The sequence below is a fragment of the Nyctereutes procyonoides genome, unplaced genomic scaffold (assembly GCF_905146905.1).
Source record: "Nyctereutes procyonoides isolate TBG_1078 unplaced genomic scaffold, NYPRO_anot_genome, whole genome shotgun sequence".
NCBI lineage: Eukaryota > Metazoa > Chordata > Mammalia > Carnivora > Canidae > Nyctereutes > Nyctereutes procyonoides.
In genome coordinates, this window is record NW_026575142.1 from 56,487,795 (window position 1) to 56,509,878 (window position 22,084).

Consider the following 22,084-nt stretch of genomic DNA (forward strand, 5'->3'; position numbering starts at 1 on the left):
ATTAAATGTGGATAGTGTTCATATTACTGAATGCTGGATAGAGAAAATCCTCTTTTTTAGAGTATAGAGAATATCAGTCAAGAGGAAAATTAAGATGGGACCAAGTATGATGTAGTTTTGCATACTGGAGGTATTCCATGCGTGTTGGCAGATCATCCTATAGGGAATGAGGCTGTTCTGTGTGGAAGAGAGTGCTGGTCAGTGGATATCAGCTATCTTATCAGTGTGTTTTGCTTTAAAGGCAGCCTTCCCCAGTTACTGATTTCTCTTGATTCCATCTTTGTCCAGAGAACTCCTGATAGTGACCTTCAGGAGTTGGCCTTAGCTATCCCTCATGATGCTTTCTCTTGGACCATGGCCTTAAACCTGTTTAATGTCTTCCAGACCTGGACTCTTTCTGTCTTGTAGTTTCACCAGATATAACTCAGATCTTTCTGAGATCAACACTTTCCTAATGCTGGTACCTCTGTCCCTAGCCCATGTTCGGTTAGACATTTTTTTAAGGTGTCAGAAAAGCTAAATTCATTAACTTATTTTATAGTTCAAGTGAAAATATTTCTATCCAAATCTCCACAAGAGTGTGTTTTTGTATACAATTTCATTTACCTACTATTTATACATAGCAGCTGCACATATTTAGTGACTGGGATGTCAGATTGCCTTTCAGATTCAGAAAAAAGTAACCACAGCTGGCATGAGATCTGCAGAATGGCTATCTTTGACTATATTTTCCCTAGCTCTTTCGCTATGATGAATGTCATACCAGTTAAAAGCATGTTTACCTGAAATGATTCTTTTCCCAAACAAGAAACATGACTTTGAGGGCTGTACATCAAATGCTAAGCTAATAAGATAATCCTCTTTTCATTTCAAAGTCTATAATCTTAAAACAGAAGTCTCTTTTTCTCTTCTCTTTGCAACAGTCACTGGATAAAGATTCTGCTATCGTAATCCTATTAAAATGTATTCATTTTTGCAATACACCTTGATAATAGTATTTATTCCTCTAAGCACCTAAGAAGAAGAGCGATAAGACAAATCTATTTAAAATTTCAGGGAAAAATAGTTGCAGAGGGAGGGGAGATATGTTAAAAGCTTAGAAATGAATGGTAACTAATATCCATAGTAGGAAGAACAATCATTAATTTATGAGTTAGTTTCTATTTAGTCTCTAATTGGGAAAGATAGTAATTTTCCAGTTGAAATTCCCTATACTGATCATATGTATCCACACAGGCCAAGTGTTAGATAAACTGAATTTCCTAAGCACTGAACTAGACACTACTTCTCAACTGTGGCATCTCTAATATATCACCCTTTATGGGTCCTGATGGCTTTAAGGTTGCTAACACCATTTCAGAAATTAAACAAATGATTAGCTTTGACAGGAGGTGTGTTAACAGAGCTATAATTGGTGAATTGGTTCTGCTAAGAACATTGGGTGGTACTGTCTCTTAAGTTGATATAGATATTGTGCTTTCGTTTCTTCATTTTGTATGGGAGCAATTAAAATTCTGGTAACTTCTGACATTTTTGCCTTGAGTGAGGGGATCTCTCTCTTGATCTCTCTTTCTTTTTTTTTAATTTTTATTTATTTATGATAGTCACACACACACACACAGAGAGAGAGAGAGAGAGAGAGAGAGAGAGGCAGAGACACAGGCAGAGGGAGAAGCGGGCTCCATGCACTGGGAGCCCGACGTGGGATTCGATCCCGGGTCTTCGGATCGTGCCCTGGGCCAAAGGCAGGCGCCAAACTGCTGCGCCACCCAGGGATCCCTCTCTCTTTCTTTTTAAAGAAGAACCAATAGTAGTTAAGTTTAGTATTCTATTCCTGATATGATTATGTATTGATCCAACTTCATTTAGTAAGAGCTGAATAAAATGATTTGCCATTTTTTTCTAATTTTTTTTTGTTTTAAATCAAACTGCATTTCTACACATTTATGTACCTTACATCTAGCGCTGGGCTTTCATTTATTTTCATAATAGAGTTTAGGCTATCTTGTAGTAGTGTTATATTTGAGATATCTCTGTGGTTCAGATTATTGAGAAAATAGCACTTTTGTTTATAAAGTTTCAATGTGAAAGTTGCTCATAAGTTAGTAAAAACTTAATGTTTAATATTATTAAATGTCCTCTTAGTTGTAAAATGTGTACATAATTATAACTTTGCAGAAAACTTATAGTATCCATTTTATATTTTTAAAACCTGAAGAATTACTTATTTTGTAGGTAAATTCACTTGACTTGTGCTTTACACTGTTAGGCACTGATGTATGATTTGATGAACATTTATAAAGCTTTCTGAAATATATCATGTTCCACTCTTGAGGTGTTCAGTGACTAAAGAAAAATAGAGTCATAATAGCTTATAGATTGATTTAAAGGTGTTTTAAGATCTACATTCTCCTCAAGTAAAGAACAAATACATAAAGCAACTATTAGCAGACATTAAAGAAGAAATTAGCAGTAACACAATAATAGTAGGGGACATTAACACCCCACTTACATCAATGGCTAGATAACCCAGACAGAAAATCAACAATGAAACAATGGCTTTGAATGACACATTGGAAAAGTAGCCTAACAGATACATTCAGAACATTCCATCCTTAAAGAGCAGAATGCACATTCTTTTCAAGTGCACGTGGAGATTGTATGGTAGGTCACTTGTTAGGCCACAAAACAAGTCTCAGTATATTTAAGTAGATTGAAATTATATCATGAATCTTTTTCAACCAAAATGCTATTAAACTAGAAATCAATCACAAGAAAAAATCTGGAAAGAACACAAATACATGGAAGCTAAATAACATGCTACTACAAATTGAATTGGTCAACCAAGAAATCAAAGAGGAAATAAAAAATAAAATGGGACAAATGAGAATGAAAGCACAATGGCACAAAAATCTTTGGGATACAGAAAAAGCTGCTCTAAGAAAGATTATAGCAGTACGAGCTTTCCTCAAGAAGAAAAATCACAGATAAACAACCTAGCCTTACACCCAAAGGAGCTAGAAAAGAAAGAAAATAACCCCAAAACTAGGAGAAGGAAGGAAATAATAAAGATTATAGCAGAAATAAATGAAATAGAGACTAAAAAAATCAATACAACAGATTAATGAAGACAGAAACTAGTTCTTTGAAAAGATCAACAAAATTGATAAATCTGTAGTCAGACTCCTCAAAAAGGGAAGAAAGAAGACTCAAAACCAGAAATGAAAGAGGAGAAATAACAACTTACATCACAGAAATATAAAGAATTATAATACAATATTATAAAAAATCATATGCCAACAAATTGGACAACCTTGAAGGAGTGAATAAATTCCTAGAAATATATCATCTTCCGAAATGGGAAGATATAGAAAATTTGATCAGACCAATTTCTAGCAAACAGATTGAATCAGTAATCAAAATACTCCCAACAAACAAAAGTCCAGGATGAGAAGTCTTCACAGGTGAATTCTACCAAATATTTAGAGAAGTTAATACCTATTCTTCTCAACTATTCTAGAAAATAAAAGAGGAAGAAAAGTTTCTAAACTCATTTGACAAGGCCAGCATTACCATGATATAAAAACCAGAAAAGACACTATGAAGAAAGAGATATAGAACAGTAAGTCTGATTAACATAGAAACAAAAATTCTCAACAAAATATTAGCAAACTGAATCCAACAAGACATTAAATATATATTCACGATAATCAAATGAGATTTATTGCTGGGATGCAAGTCCCAGGAATATTTGCCCATCAATCAACATGATACATCACATCAACAAGAGGAAGAATAAAAACTATATGATCATTTCAGTAAATGCAGAAAAAGCATTTGATGAAGTACAACATCCATTCATGATAAAAATTCTCAAAAACCTAGGTTAAGAGTAAACATATCTCAACATAATAAAGGCCATATGTGGAAAATCCACAGCTAATATCAAACTCAATGGTGAAAAACTGAGAACTAAAATCAGGAACAAGACAAGGATGTCTACTCTCACTGGTTTTATTCAACATAGTACTGGCAGTCCTACCCATAGCAAGCAGACAAGAAAAAGAAATAAAAGGTATCCAAGTTGTAAGGAAAAAGTAAACATTTCACTATTTGCAGATGACATGAAACTATAAAGAAAACCCTAAAGACCACATTAAAAAACTACTGGAACTAATAAATTAATTCAGTAAAGTCATAGAACCTAAATTAATATACCCTAATATACAAAATTACACTAATAATGAGGTAGCAGAAAGAGAAATCAAGAAAACAATCCCATTGACAACTGCACCAAAAGTAATAATATATCTAGGAATAAACTTAACCAGGAGGTGAAAAAGCTGCATCCCCAAAACTACAAAACATTGATGAAAGAAAGAAAAGATGACACAAATCAAAAGATACTCCATGCTCATGGATTGGAAGAAACACTGTTGTTACAATATTGATACAACCCAAAACAATCTAAAGATTTAATGCAGTCTTTATCAAAATACCAAAAACATTTTTCACAGAACTAAAATAATCCTAAAGTTTGTATAGAACCACAAAAGACCCCCAAATAGCCAAAACAGTCTTAAGAAAAAACAAAAAAGCTGGAGGTTTCACAATCCCAGATTTCAGCATATTAATATAAGCTACAGTGGTTAAAATAGTATGGTACTGGCAGAAAAATAGACAGTAGTAGATCAGTAGAACATAATAGAGAGTCCAGAAATAAATCCATGCTTTTGTGGCCAAGTTATCTTCAAAAGAGAGACAGGAATATGCAATGGAAAAAAACATAGTCTTTTCAACAAATGGTATTGGGAAAACTGAACAGTTATATGCAGAATAGTGAAACTGGAGCACTTTCCTACACCATACACTAAAATAAACTCAAAATGAATTAAAGACCTAAATGAAAAACCTGAAACCATAAAGATCCTAGAATGAAACATAGGCAGTAATTTCTTTGACAACAGCCATAGAAACATTTTTCTAGCTAGGTCTCCTGAGACAAGTGAAACAAAAACAAAACTAAAGTATTGGGACTACAGTAAAATAAGAAGCCCTCATACAACAAAGGAAACCATCAACAAAACAAAAAGGTAACCTACCGAATGGGAGAAGATATTTACAAATGATATATTCAGTAAGGGGTTAATATCCAAAATATAAAGAACTTAAACTACTCACCACCAAAAACCCAAACAATCCAATTAAAAAAAAATGTGTGGGAGACATGAATAGATGTTTTTTTCAAGGAAGACATACAGATGGCCAACAAACATTGAAAAGAATGCTCAATCATTAGAGAAATGCAAATTAAAACTGCCATAAGATATCACATTTGTATTGATGGCTAAAATCAAAAACGCAAAAAATAACAAGTGTTGGTGAAAATGTGAAAAAGAAGGAACCCTTGTGCATTGTCGGTGGGTTTGCAAACTAGTGTGGCCACTGTGGAAAACAGTATGAAGTTTCTTCAAAAAATTAAAAATAGGATTACTATATGATCCAGAAATTTTACTACTGAGTATTTATCTAAAGAAAATGAAAACACTAATTCAAAAAGCTATATGTACTCCTATATTTTTGCAACATTATTTACAATAGCAAAAATATGGAAGCATCTCATGTGTCCATTGATAAATAATGGATAAAGAGGATGTGATACACACACATACACATGCACACACACACACAATATGGACTATTACTCTATTATAAAAAAAATGAAATCTTGCCATTTACAACAACATGGATGGACCTAGAATATATAATGCAAGTGAAATAGGTCATATGTGGAATTTAAGAAACAAAACAGATGAACATGGGTGAAAGAAAAAAAAAGAGGGAGGCAAACCATAAAAAAAACTCTTAACTATAGAGAACAAATTGAAGATTGTTGCAAGGGGGGTAATCAGGGCGAATGGGCTAAATGTAATGAGTAATGGGCACTAAGGAAAGCAGTTGTGATGAGCACTGGGTATATATGTAAGTGATGAATCACTAAGTTCTACTCCTGAAACTAATATAACAGTATATGTTAGCTAACTGGAATTTAAATAAGAACTTAAAATAAGAAAAAATAAATAAAAAGAGAGACAAAAAAAAACAGACTTTTAAATACAAAGAAGATGCTGGTAGTTGCTTAAGGGGAGGTGAGTGGGGTGAGGTGCAAAATAGGTAAAGGGGATTAAGAGTACACTTATCTTGATGAGCCCTGAGAAATGTGTAGAATTAATGAATCATTATATTGTCCCCTGAAACCAACGTAACATTGTACATTAATTATATCTGAATAAAATAATTAAAAAGAAAAGCAAATACATTTTATAGAGTACTTTAGGGCAAAAAGTCCCAACTAAAATTTGCACTTTTGAAGTAAAATATTTATGAAGCATGTTTTGTTTCATGTTTTCCGTTTTGGGGGCTAAATCTAAAATTCCATAATGCTGGTATTTCTTATAGAAGTTTGTGAAGGATCTTCCCAAAGTTGACATTTAATCGCCCACTTGTCTGCAGCAGTTTTAAAAATATTTATTTATTCATGAGAGACACAGAGACAGAGAGACAAGACATAGACAGAGGGAGAAGCAGGCTCCCTGCGGGAAGCCCAATGTGGGACTTGATCTCAGGACCCCGGGATCATGCCTTGAGTCAAAGGCAAATGCTCAACCACTGAGCCACCCAGGCATCCCATGTCTGCAGTATTTTATATCAAAGTTGGTGATTTCCTGGGACCGATGCATCCCTCAGTTCTTTTTACATCAGACAGGGACACTTTATATTCCTGGTTACTGCTTAGGCTAAAATGTGGGGGATATATATATATATTTTTTTTTTTGAGAAGGAATAATGCTGTTTCAGTTTCCCATTTTTGAAATAGAAACCCTGAAGTGATTTAATTTCATGTATATTAAATTTGCACACACCTACATGGATTTCTTTGTTTCATTTCAAGAACAAGCTAAGTTTCTAGCCTTCTCCCACAACCCTCTTCCTTTTGTTCCTTCTCTTTGGACTCAGATTCAGAATTGAGTTAATCTCACTTCTCAGCTCATTTTATGCTCTCATCAACAGGTCATGCAAGGTCCCTTTCTTGTTTTATGAATTTGTTTTCTCCTTACTCTCTGATCACCATACTCATTCTCCCTCTCCAAGACATACATTCAAATATGTTTGATGTGTGATTCTTTATAAAATATACAGTCATTGTGTATATTTAAATTCATATAAGTGTCATTGTGTTATAGCTCTCGTTCTTTCTTCCCTTTCCTCTCAATAAATTTTGAATATATATTCATGTGCATACAACTAGTTCACTGCTACTAATTCTGCATAGGTTTTTATGTTATAAATTTACCATATTTTACTTACTATTCTCCTAGAACTCCTGCTCACCTCAGTGGCCTCCCCATCGTTTCTCCATATCCCGAAGTTTAGCCATATTGACTTCTTTACATTACGCTAAAGTAACAGAAGTCTGCTTCCTGTTGGCTCCCAAGCTCACCACCTAGATAACACCTGTAATTGTATATTCTTTATATTTTTCCTTAAATGTAATTTAGTTCAAGAAGTCTTTCCTGATATCCTGTCCAGAGTATGCTTTATTCCATGTTGATTATGTTTTCCTTGTTGAAATAAAAATGGCACTTTATTATAATGCTCTGCTAGCCAGTAAACTCCCAAGGAGGCTAGATCATATCTGCTGTGCTCACTGTTGGATGGCTAACTTCTCCGTAACTAATTCAATGTCTAGAACATATTAGATATTCTATAAAAATGTTGTTGATTGAACAGACAAATGCATGAATGAAATCAAGACATGACCCCTGAATCCATGAACTCTTAATGCTCCTAATGACACAACCAGGTAGTAATAGTATCCTCATTTTATTGGAAACTGAAGCTCAGAAAGATTAAATAAATTGTTAAAGTTATATACAGGTGAATAATGGAGATGAGATTCAAATAAATATATCTTTGTATGTGGTGATATTTTAGATTCAAAAGCCTTTTGGGACTAGTCTATGACTTTTTATTACTGATGATTTTGTTATATTGAGTTGTCTCCTAACTGCAGTTACCTAAGCTATTTTTCTAGAGCTATAGGCTGAAGAGGAAGATAGCAGATTAATTCATCAGGACATCTCTGTTGAGGTCCTGCTATTTTCCAGGGATTGTCTTAGGAGTTGAGAATATAGTGGTGGAGGTAATAAGCAAAATCTCTATTTCATTTGGGATGCCTGGGTGGCTCAGTCTGTTAAGCATCTGCCTTCAGCTCAAGTCCTGATCTCAGGGTCCTGGGATTGAGCCCTCCCTGTCTTGCTCAGCAGGAAATCTATTTCTCCCTCTCCCTCTACCTTCTTCCCCTGCTTATACTCTTTTTCTCAAATAAATAAAAATATTTTTAAAAATTTCTTTAAAAATTTCTAAAAAATATTGTATTCAAGTTCATATTCTCATGAGATAGACAATGAATAAGTAAATATATAGTTTCAGGTAGTACTTAAGGGGCTTGAGAGAGATCTTGTATAGGTAGTAGATAATTTGAATTTATTGGTCAAGACATTTGAATACATGACAAGAGTCTAGTCACAGAAAAATCCAGGGAAAGAATGTTCCAGGCAGAAGGAAGAGAAAGTATAAAAACTGAGAGAGGAGAACAAGCTTGGTGGTTTGAGGAACAAGTAGGAGGCCCCTGAGGTTGCAGCTTGGTGGACAAGTGGAGACACAGTAGATGGTATCTTAGTCCATTTGAGCTGCTATAACAAATACCATAGACTTAGTGGTTTATAAATAGTGAAAATTTGCTGCTCACAGTTGTGGATGCTGGGAGTCTAAAATCAGGGTGACAACATTGTTGGATTATGGTAAGAACCCTCTTCTGGGTTGCTAACTGCCAACTTCCCATTTTATCCTACCTGAACAGGTGAAAGAGCTCTTTAATGCCTCTTTGATAAGGACACAAATTCCATTCAAGAAAATAAAGCCCTCTTGACCCAATCACCTACAAGGTTTCCTTTTATATATATATATTATCACCTTAGGAGTTAGGATTTATCATATGAATTTGGGCTGGGGAAGGACACAAGTATTAAAACTGTAGCAGATTGTTAGGCAGGTGATGGTATACATAGATCTTATAGGCCATGATGAGGGCACTGTGAATGTGTTAGGAAGTCATCGTGAGGTTTTAAGCCACAGAGTTAACTGATCTGACTTACATTTTAAAAGGATCGTTTTGAGTGATTATAGGGGCAAAAAAGGTGAAAGGTGAGATACCAATTAGGAGACTATTGCCATAGCCCAATGTGATAACTGCGGGAATGGTAAGTAGTGGTTATACCTGAAATATATTTCAAAGTATTACAAATAAGGTTTACTAATGCATTGAGTGTGTGTATGGAGGAAGGGGGGGGTGATTGGATGATAGATATGAGGGAAATTAAGGAACCAAAATAGACTGCTTATAGGGAATGATGGAGCCACTGACAGAGATGGGAAAGATTTAGGATGGAGCAGACTTCAAGTGAAAAGCCAGGAGCTCTGTCTTAGACATGCTTGGTTTGAGATATCTAGTAGACATCTAGGGACCTTATCAAGTAGAGACAAAATCCAGAGCTTGAAGGAAAGTTTAGGCCTTAGAATACAAACTTGAGAGCTGTGTATAGATAGTTTTAAAATCAGGCTCCAGAACGTAAAGAAAGAGAAGTGGGTGAAGGATTGTAGTTCCAGAGTACTTCTACACTTGGAAGTCAGGATGAAGAGGAATGCCCAGCAAAACACTGAGAAAGAGGTAGAAGGGAAGAGAGAAAAAGTAGAGAAAACATCCAAGAAGAATGGTCAGCTACATGATAAACAGGTGAAAGGACATTGATTGCTGGAACTGACAAAAACCAGATTCATGAATGACTTTCCCAAGACCCACTTCCTATAGTATGGCTGAAAAGCTAATGTATGTACTTTTTATTTGTTTTTTTTTATATTTTTATAAATCAAGTTTTGCTTTATAGGTATCAGAGGATCCTATTACCAAAATGTCTTTATGGAAGAAAGTCCTTCTGTGAAGTCATCTGTTCTGTTATACTGCAAATTAATAGCCCCCCCATCCCTAATTTTTCTAATGTGATTCATGTAGAGGTGTCTTTCTTTTTTCTTTCTCAAGTAAAACTCTCATTACTTTACTGGATCTACCTAACTGCTTGAAATTCTTAAAATCTTTAAACTTATTTTCCGAAAAATGACCATCTACCAGCTAATGAAGCTTCTGTCCATTTTGTTTAAGGGCAATACTGTTCAGTCTGATAGTAATATTAATAAGCTGATAAGTAATAAATAATAGTAATAAGTCTGAAAGTAACACTAATAATAATTTATTAAGCATTTGCCATATGCCTTGGCATTATCCTAAGTGTTTTCTATTTATTTACTTATTTAATTCTCACAACAGCCTAAGTACTGTTGTTACTTTCTTTAATGGAAAGATAGGCACAGAAAAGGTAAGCAAACTGCCAAAGCTCAGGCATTTAGTAAGTGGAGGTCCTGAGTACCCAAAGCTTTCTAACCATCAAGATAGATTGTCTTCATTTACTCACTCTTTTATTGGGTGATCTTGTGGTTTGGGGCACTAGTAGCAAGGAAAAGGGTATCTACATCCTAAGAACTCTCTGTCATCCCCAACTCCTGCTTACCCAGGTTGTCCCAGAATAGCTGTATAAACTGAGCATATGCATATTGCATCTGTGTGGTATTTTTTAAAATAATTTCTAGAAAACAACTTGGTGAGTGTGAAAAGAACTTTAATATTGGGGTGTGTGAAGATGATATTAATCTCTAGTTCAAGTAAGTGAATTGAAAACTTGCATAATGTTAAAGTGCCTGCCAGGAGCCCTGAAAAGTTGCCATTGTGATTGCTGTTTAATTTAGAGATTGTAAATATTGACAAATTGAGATGAAATTTCCCAGCTCCCCTTTTCTGTCAGCAATAAGGACACTGAAGATATGGTTAAAATTAATTACTTGATTTGCATGCATTTTGTTAATCACTCATTCCCTACAAACCTGATATTTTCCCATCTTGTAGAATAAAATAAAAAAAAATTTAAAATGGCAACAAGACTAGAAGAGATAGAGGCTTAAATTTATAACTGTTCACAGATTCAAAAGTAAAGGCAATTCTTTGGCCTCTTAGGTGTTTAATTTTTGCCGTTAAAGAGGAATGCTTTCTTCCCTACATAAAATAGATGATGAAGAAAGGAAACAGCAAAGAGAGGCTTTTTTAGGGGAGGGTGGATTTGTTTTCAAAAATATCCTATATTCTATTTGGTTACTTAAACTGAGTCTTAAAAAAAAAAAGACTCTTAAGCAGTGATTTACATAGCAGTATTAGCTATAAACTGTGCTGCAATAATTTATTGGTGAATTTCATGCCCCAAGATGGAGCTCAGCAGTAAATCCCCATCATCTTGATACCCTCTCATGCCTACCACTTAGTCACAAAAGCAACTATTTGAAGTCACAAAAACATCAAATGATTATGCACAAAAACTCCTTGTATTTTATTGTTTTTTATTTTTGCCCTCAGATTTCTAAGAAACTACTATAATGAAAAATGGTGTTATTTGGAAGTCTCCACCAGATGGTAGGGAGGGAATAAAATGTGTGGGAAGGGGGTTGGGATCAACCTATATTGGATGCTGCCTGGGCCCAGGACTGCAAGACACTTTGAACACATTATCTAATTTAATTTAGGGTTATCTAATTTAATCCTCCCAACAACCCTGTGAGATGGGTATAATTGCTCTTGATTTATCAATGACAAGCACTTAGCTCAACCAGAAATCTTTGTACATGGGCATTTCTGTCTATCTCCAGTCTTAGGGCAGCCTTGAGCTGGGTAGAAGCTAAGTAGAATGAATAATGCACATGACACTTAATGAGTAGGTTGCTAGAAAATTGTTTCCATGCTTGCTGTGTTCGTTATGATTTCCCGCTTTTGTTGGGTAGAAGGGATTAGCTCCCCTACAAGGCCTTTCTCCAACTGTGGTAATTTAAATACGTAAATCCACCTTTCTGTCAAGCTCACTTGAGGAGAGCAGGACATTTAAGGAAATGATCTTACAACCTACAACTGTTAACTCTTGGTTTACTAAGGACCCTATGTGAATTATATTTATGTATCCTCAACTAGGGAGACAACTGCACTTCAACTCTCAAATACTCAAATTAAAAAAACAGCAAATAAAATTTCTCAAAGAAATTTTCTAAGAAAGCACATAGTGCCATAGACTTTTTAATTGTATTAGCAAAAAAAATATGCCAGTTGTAATTTTGTATTGTTTGCCAATTAAAAACTCTACTTTTTCAGTAACAATCCTATTCCCTGTTATTTTACTGGTTTCTAGAGTCAGCCTCAGATCCTATATTTCTATAGCTGGTGTGTGTGTGTGTGTGTGTGTGTGTGTGTGCGCACGTGTTGATTTCCAAACATGGAATTGGGACATTTGTACTAATAAAGGGTTTTGTCTAATTTATGATTTATTTACACATGACTAACTTATGAAGATGTTCATCATATCCACTTAACTATTAAGAATAATAAATAAACAAAAAACTACCTTTCCTAAGAAAAATTTTAGAAATTATATAACCAAGATCTCTAATATGTATAAACATTAATAGCATAGCTTGTATATGAAACATCACTTCTATCTTTTGCAACAACATTTAAGAGAGATTTATAATATTTTATCCTCATACAAATAAATGTTGATAGAAATATAGTATTCTAGCAGTCAGATATGTTTTTCTTTCTGCTTTCTAATTCATGCTTTAGCAATATCAGACTATTTATAGCTTTCTGAACAGTGGAGCAGAGAGATGGAAATGGAGACCTTGTTCCAGGTTTGACCTGAACCTTGCCACTTATTAGCTGTAGGATCGTTGACAGATGAATCTCTCTAAGGCTCAAATTTTTATCAGTAAAATGGAGATAAACCTGTTATGAAGATTAAATGAAATAGTGCACCTAGAGAGTTTAACATAGTGCCTGGTGCCCAGAGCCATTCAGTGAAGGCTAGCTCTATGTTACCATCATTGTCATCACATTATACAGTTTTATCCTTACGTGCCTTTGCGTCTATGTTTCCTCTGCATCTTCTCCCATTTAGTCTTGTTTCTGGTGAACTCCTTATTGCTTCAAAGCTTGGCTAGAAAGTTAGTTCTTCTAGGAAGAACTTCTAGGAACTAGTTCTTCCTGACCTCCAGCCCAGGCACAATGATGTGTTCCTCTTCAGTGCTCCTTCCTCATCTTGTGCTTGATTCTACTGTAACATTAGATGCCCTGCCATGATGGTTATTGACTGAGTGAATGTCCTCTCCTTATCTAGACTGTGACCATTACAAGGAACTATTCTTTCTTATTCATTGTGTGTTCTCAGCACCCAGTGCAGTACGTGGCAGACAGTGGGTACCCCATGGATGATTTCTCAGTTGAATTTCTAACAGACAGGTTGTGCTTCTCAGTATAAAAGAGTTCAAGGATTGTGAATCTGAGAATTAAGGGTGTTTTTTTTTTATTGAAGTTCAATTTGCCAACAGATAGTATGGCAAAGGGTGCTTAACAATAAATAGTCTTCTCTCCACCTGTTGCAACAAGTTGAAATCTGTTTTCATACTCAGTATGCAATCTGAAATTGTGGTTAAAGAAATTTTAGTGCAACATTGTACACAATGAAGCTTAAATGAAAATGGCATAAGAAAATGACTAAGTCCTCTATGATAATAGAAGAAACTTAGAGCAAACCTTATCGATGTGGTTTTGCAAATCATAGTTTTAAATGCTTACACTCGGCCCCCCTGGTCTTATTGTAGGCCTCTATGCTGCCACTATTCCCACCTTGTGGTTTATTTTCACTAGGGACTTATATACTGCTGCATTGTTTTGATTTACATTTATGATTTTCATATTCCAGTAAGCTCTAAGACAAACCTTTGTGCATAGAGTGTCCTCTAATCTCTTACCAGAAAATTAATGGAGTACATTCATAGTAGTGGGTAGAGTTCAAGTATTAAAATGATCTTCTAACTTGAAATTATATAAAACTATCCAACAAAAAGCTCTTCTGTCTTAATCACGTCATATTGAAAATATTTCTTTTTGAGCCAGCTTTCTACTCTAGGATATTAAATGGAAAACAACGAAAAAATAACTTCAAAGAATAAATTGACCAGTATCTTTCAAAGCTTTCTGGAACTATATTCTAGACGTTATGGTCCCTGTCCTATGACAATCTTTAAAATTAGGGCTTTTGTTTTGATGACAGTCTAAAAATCAGTCTAGGCATCTTCTGGACCATCTTGTAACTGAACACTGGGCTTACATACATGCTGGTGTTGGGGCCAAATGATCCTAACTTTCTATGGCTGGGGAAGAAGACAAGAAACTGGCAAAATGACATCCCTTGTACATGGCAAAGTAGGCTTGCTTAGCCCAAAAGAACTTGTGTTTTAGCAGTCAGCACCACATACATATTTTCAAAGGTGATTCATTTTTAGCAAAAGCACATAAATTTGTCACAATAAAATAATGCTATTAATTGGATTGTATTGGTTTTGTAATTTTATTTGTATTTAATTTTTAAATTTGTTCCCATTTGATTATTGTTTAAAAGAACAATAAGCACAAGGGATTTAGTTTTACATTTATGCATATTTAAATAAGATTTTTTAATGTAATACAGTATTTTGTTTTGATATTCTTTTTATTTTCATTGAGTTCTTTGAAAACAAACCATATAATTAATCCATTTTGAGAAATGCTATAATGGGTCCTACTTATGTTGCTGATTTTTTGGGAAGTGTTTGTCAGTAAACTAAGAGCCCCTTATTATATGACATGTTGCATGTCATGGGTGCTCAACAATCCCTGACTACCTGGGTTCTTGCCCTCATTCTGCCACTTACTCTTTGTGCACAAGTTGCAGACTCAGTTTCCTTATCTAACTGACTTTGTGCTTGGATTTAAGGATCTTTTAACTCCTTCCATTTCTAAAATCTGAGCCTACTCCATAGATTTCTGCCATTTGTTTAGTTTTCTACTTCATCACTCAACCTGACCTATAAAATTGGATTTTTTCAACTTTTTAGACATCACTGACAACACTGACATGTTTGAGTTCATTCAATCAGTTTTTTTGAAACATGAACTCACCTTTCCTATTGGAAGTTGTAAAGTCTTTTCTTTTTCTTGAAAGAAAACAAATATAAAAACACTTAACCCAGACCTTTGGACATGCAGAACTAATATACCCCCTTTGAAATGACAAAGCCTGCTGGATAGAATCCTGGGTAATGTTAACTGTTCCCTCCTCTCCCTCTGATCTTAGGTCATCCGTTCTCTTAATTGGTGTGAAATCTCTCCAGAACATAGAACCTGATCCATAATCCTGCTCACCCTTATGTTGGGACTATGGGGGAAGATAAAACAACTCAGCTATGTGCAGCACAGTTGAGGTCCCTTGAACAGACCTTGTGCTTAATTGAGCACAAGCTTAAAAGCTTGTTTGAGCAATCTTAATGCAGACCCAGATTATTAGTCTCTCTGGGGGTGGCAGGGAGGGAAAGAGCTGGAGGGAAAATAAGGAGAAAAAGGGGGTGCTTTCCCAATGGAGTAAGTAGAGTAGAATGGGCCCTCCTCCAAAGAGGTCACTTAGCCCCAGCTAGAGGCCTAAATCAACCTTTAGAAGTTCCTGAAGAAATTTCCCATTTAAGAAAATTCATCTCCAATGTGTGATTAATTCATGGTATTGTGTGCTGGGTGGCAGATTGGAAAAAGGGAATGTAATCTTATAATAACTTTTTGGTTGATGGGTTATAGGTGAAGTCGGGTTTGTTTTTTAAAGCAAAAAAAAAAATGCCACAAAGAAAAATGTTTATAGTTGCCATTTGGTTTTAAAGAGCCCTGGGGCTCCCATCTTTATTATGAAATATAGTCTTAGAACAAAAATATTTAGCTGTGCTTCTGTAAATTAAAATCTAGTTTCTCCTTAGGCTTATGATTTGAAGTCAAGTTTCTGACTGAAGTGAGATAATTAAAAGGAAAACAAAGCAAGAGGATGATAGATGTGGCCCACAGCCTTGGCATACAGAAAAGTCCCAGCTATTTTTCTTCAGCTCAGCATAGACTGTAGATTTATCATCAGGACAGCAAACATATTCAAGGGGAGGAAAAGAAAGAGAAGTTGCGTATAAGCCTTGTGACAGCATCTGTCACAGAGAAGCAAATGAATATTCTTATAGGGACAGTCCATTTAGAGAATTCCTTTTTATTGTACTCTGAGTTGCTTTATGTTCATGTAATAAGCAACACTGAGTTCAAAGATAGCTCTGCCCTTACAACACTGATGATATGAATATCCTTGGCACCGCGATACAGTAGGCTGAGATAGTAATTACATCATCGGTACCTGTCAGAAGCTGGGCACCCAAGTGAAGGCACTGGCTGGGGAAAGCACTTAGGGATGGAAGACGTGCAACTCTAATTAACTACTGCTTACTCTGTGATCTCTGGCAATATAAATTGTATGGACTCGATGAAGCCTGAAGTAGTCTATAAGATGGATGGTGCCATAATAGGGGGATAAGTCAAAAAACATTTATTTTTATGCATTCAAAAATTAAGAGACAGTGATAGCCTAAAAACAGATGCAAATATTTGACAGCATAAGCTCACTAGAGACAATAGAAAGTCAAATAATAGTTCTAATTGATTATTCCTTTCAGTCTGTACTCGGCTGCTGAGGGTAATTTTGTTATTATCTCCTTCTCTCTATCTTAAAGAAAAAGAGAAATTAGTCAGAGGTTTGTGTACTTCAAATTGACACTTGTTAATTTGCTGACCTCATTTTCTCTGAGTTGGAGAGTGACTGAAGCAGGATGTAGGGCACCTGAGTGGCTCAGTTGGTTAAGCATCTGTCTTCAGCTCAGGTCATGATCTCAGGGTCCTGAGAATCGAGTCCTATGTGGGGCTCCTTCCTTAGCAGAGTCAGCTTCTTCCTCTCCCTCTGCCCCTCACCCCTGCTCATGCTCTCTTTCTATCTCAAATAAATAAATAAGAAACAGGCTCCAAGTTCCCTGAGTGCATTTGGGTTTCTGGATAGTCTTGCCATAGAAACAACATAGTATGTTTTCTGGGGTTCTTTGTTGTGTGAATAATTCTTTTATATTTCACACTTATCAGTAACATAGGTTTAATTTCACGCAAGACTTCTCATTTCTAAATGGTTTTAAGTAGTTTCTTTGGGCTAAATTCTGAGCTTCTTTACACCCTCAACCTAATGAAAGAAGAACTGGGATATGGGGCTTGGCCTCTGCTTGGCCTCTTTGTTTCATCTGCAAGTAGAAGCTGAAGCTGTTAATAGCAGCTGCTGGTTTCTCAAGCTACCCAAGAAACACTTTTCTTAGCTTTGCCGCTTCTTCTCTTTTTTCCATCCTCTTGCTCTGTTCCTTCGGTTTAGATGAAGATGAAGAAATTTTTCAGTAGAACCAAGCAAAGCTAAGTGGTCAGATGTCCCAACCTCTTCATGCTGGAGTAAGGACCAATATATAAGTGACCAATTCAAACCAAGAAATATATGTCAATTATAAGGGTCTAGAGAATGTTTCATAGATTCTATATAGCATTATTGCTTAAAAAAATCAGTCTTGTGTAAAATGTCAATACTGAGATTTCTACTTGTTCCCTGGTATAGTTCATTTTTCTGGGATGGGGCTGAGAGGGATGGGGCTGAGAGGGGTGGGGCTTGGGACTTCCACCCTGATCCACCACAGCAGCAGTGCCATCACTTGTTTTCCCTAATGGCCTCATGTGGAAGTTCTCATTTAAATAATGAGTTTTGGGATGTCTGAGTGGCTCAGCAGCTGAGCGTCTACCTTTGGGTCAGGTCGAAATCCTGAGGTCTTGGGATCGAGTCTTGCATCAGGCTCCCCACAGGGAGACTGCTTCTCCTTCTGCTATGTCTCTGCCTCTCTCTGTGTCTCTCATGAATAAATTAATAAAATCTTTAAAAAATAAATAACGAGTTCTGTATCTTAAAAATGCTTTAAAATCGGGATCCCTGGGTGGCGCAGCAGTTTAGCGCCTGCCTTTGGCCCAGGGCGCGATCCTGGAGACCCGGGATCGAATCCCACGTCAGGCTCCCGGTGCATGGAGCCTGCTTCTCCCTCTGCCTGTGTCTCTGCCTCTCTCTTTCTCTCACTGTGTGCCTATCATAAATAAAAATAAAAAAAATAAAAAAATGCTTTAAAATCAATTCTCTAGAACAATGGCATTCATGATTTTTTAGAATTGTGCATCTGATTAAGTAAAAACTTTTTTGAGTATACTTTCACTGTAAGTATATTTATACAGCACTTTACCAACATATTATGCACATTTAAAAATGCCCCCCCCCAAAACAAACAAACAAACAAAAAAAATGGCCCAGGGGCAGCCCGGGTGGCTCAGCGGTTTAGCACTGCCTTTGGCCCAGGGCATGATCTTGAAGACCTGGGATTGAGTCCCACATTGGGCTCCCTGCATGGAGCCTGCTTCTGCCTCTGCCTGTGTCTCTTCCTCTCTCTCTCTCTCTGTGTCTCTCATGAATAAACAAAATCTTTTTAAAAAATGGCCCAAAATTGGTTAATTAAAAATGTAGTTATAATATTTTCATCCTTTACCTCAGCAGATCATCTTGCATATCTCCTACAGTGCTTGCCCTCCACTTTGGAGCCCATTCCTAGAGTTATATTCATAGTACAATGACTTCTGTAAAAGCAACCTCAAAATCTTGGTGACTTAACCCAAGAAATGTTTTTTTGTGTGTGCCCAGCTTCTGCGAGAGCAGGGCTCTGCCTTCTGGGTCAGGGAACTGGGCCTTTTCCTTTGTGTGACTCTTGTCATTTTTCAGGCACTCTTCCTCCTTCACATTCAGCTGGAGTATGGGAATAGAGCTAACATGGAAAATTGCAAAGGAAGGCTTTAATGCACCAAATCTGAAAATGGCATTCATCACTCCCTTCCCTTGATTCCCTGGGCACAACTCAGACACATGGCACATCTGGGGAAAGCTGTGAAATGTGCTCAGCAGTGGGACCAAGAGGAAAACAGGATTTGGTGACACCTGCAATGCTTCTGCCACCAGAATGAATGCTACACTGAGGGGGAGATTTATCCTCTTCTGCCCATTCTACCCGGACTTGAAGTCACAATTTTACTTTCAGTTTGTTGAATGAGGCATTTAGAGAGGGAGATATGCGCCTATTTTTCAGTTAGGGATTACGTTCTGCTGAGTGTAACAAAAACCCATCTACAGAGGCTAACTGAAAAGGATTTTATTTTCTCATGTCATAAGAAGTGCAGGGGTGGGCCGTCCAGACCTGGTGGAACTGCTCGAGGGAGTTGTCAAGTACCCAGGCTCTTTCCAGCTCCCTTTTCAGTGTTCTCATCTCTGTTTTTTTATGCTCGTTGTCCCCAGATGGCTGGTCTTTCTCTAGATATCTTGTTTGTTTTCTAACAAGATGAAGGATGGAGAAGGGGAAATAAAAAGCACAAGTGTGATTTGAGTTTGTCCTATTTAGCAACTTCCCTACAGCCCTTCTGGTAGACTTTGCTCATATCTCCTTGGCCATAATTGTGTCCCGAGACCAGCATATCCAGCCATTGCTGCAAGGGAGTTCGGAAACTGATTATTTTAAGCTGGATATATTGCTAACCTGAACAAATTTGGGATTCTATTACTTAGAAGGAAGAGAGAAAGTACTCTCTGCAGCCATTCGATAATTTAGAAATCTCAGTTTCTGCGTACGTCCACCGTGGTGAAAGGATACCAAGCTGAGTAGATGCCAAGGCATAACTTACACTTTTACAATTTTTTTGTCTTGAGTTCAATTTGGCTGCTGCGATCATTTATAAATGGCATTACAAATTAAGCCATATTTTCTTTGAGGTTGAAATTCTTTACATGTGTATTTCCTTTTTGCTAACTATAATATAAACCTTTTGAAACACGTTTTCTAGTGAATGGGAGCATAAGCATTTAAAGCTCACTGTTGTATTGGTTACCAGATGCTCCTGAGCCAACTGGTGTGTGACAGAGAGCATCAGGGACACACCAGCTCTCTATATTCTGGGTTCTCTAATGTTGATTCCTGCAACAATCCTGTTCTTCAGGAAGCACGTACTTGGCATTAGATTATTCTCCACGTTTCTTGATACACAATTAGATTATATGTGGGGCTAATAATGAAATGAAGAAATTTTTGTAGCCCTTAACATTGCTACTTGGTTTGATATGTTTGATATGACTGTTTGATGTTAGTTTGGTGGCAGAGGCAGTTGTGTCTCTTTTAAAGAATAGAGAACATGCTCCTTGCAAGGTCTGAGAGAGATACTTTTCTTTACTTTGGCTGCTAGGAAACTCAGAGCTAATTTAATACTCATGAATAATGTCTTATTTCAGATTGCTGATAAAATTATTCTCATTTTTCTCTAAATAGCTTCTGATATCTTTCTCTTAACTTCACATTTAGCTATCTGCTGTCGTGTAAGGATTTTATCACAAATTTCCTTTTAAAATGTAGAGTAGAAATGAAAACTAAAGTAAAAGTAAATGAGGAAAATCCAGATTGTTTATTAATGTCTTATTCTATCAAAGCGATTTCCTTTGGTAGGGAGTAATTTAGGCTGTCAGATTTGTCTTAAAGTCTTTGGAGTGTAGAATGGCACTTTTACTTTGGAAGTAAATAAATAAGCTACGTTCTTCAGTCTGTTCATCTTTGTGCATTTTAACTAGTGTTTAAATCTTGAGGGGTGTTGGCATGAATGGGTAATTACCACCAAGATGAGTGGTGATGATATTTGTTACTACGATAGTTTTTCTTTTACTTGAGCTTTCAGAGGGAAGCAGCGTTTATCTCATCATTGGAAAGGTAAGGGCATTAAATTTTTCTGTTATTTCAAAATAGTAAATTTTATTTTATTTAAGATTTTATTTATTCATGAGAGATACGGAGAAAGAGGCAGAGACATAGACAGAGGGAAAAGCAGGCTCCTTACATGGAGCCTGATGCAGAACTTGATCCCAGGACCCCGGGATCACGCCCTGAGCTAAAGGCAGACGCTCAACCACTGAGCCATCCAGGTGTCCCCAAAATAGTAAATTTTAAATGCGACAGGCAGTAAGTAAGTTATGCTTAAAACAATACAACAGTGTATTAATATGAATGGGGAATATAACTGACGTAAAACAAGCAGCAGGTGGGAGAAGAGTTCACAGCACGCACAGGGAATATATGTCCCTGTTATAGATATCCAGGATATCCTAGATATCCTCACTGTAGATATCCAGGGTCCTAGACACTCCTGTCCAATTGGTTTCTGGAATCTGTGTGGGGTGGCCAAGGGACAGCTGCTTTTCCTGAGGGATGCAATGGGGAGATGGTTTAGAGCTTGGATGAGTGGGCTGGATTGTCCATAGACTTGTACTTGACATCCTTCATGACACAGGGGAAGTCAGAGGATGGAAACAATGAGGCAGACAGACCAGGAACTGGGGACCACGAGCTAAGGGGTGACTTTCCCCAAATATCTACATTCAAGCACCAAACTCCAGACAGTCTGAGAATTATAAATTTTAATCTTTCAGCTTTAGGTTCTTTTAGGCTCAAGAACCTAAAAGGGCAATGCTGATATGGGTGAGGGGTTAGAGGCTCGTTGAGGGTAGAGGTTGCCTTATTTTGAATGAGTCGTGGTGAGGAAAAGTTTTAGGGCATACAAAATTAGGAACTCCATCTAGACTCTTTCCCTGGACCACGAAAATGTTAGGGGCAAGCCTAAAATATTCCTGTCTTTCCTCTGTTCTAATGTACAATGTCCAAGCTCCTTCAGGTGGCTTTCAGGGTCCTTACCCCACCTGGACCCCAATCCTTTACACTCTTGCATCATCCTTTCATGCACCCTGTGTTTCATACTTGTGTTCTTTCAGTGTGTCATTTTCCCTAAATATCACTGCTTTCCATCTAATTCCCCAAGACAGAAAAGTAGAGTCCTGCT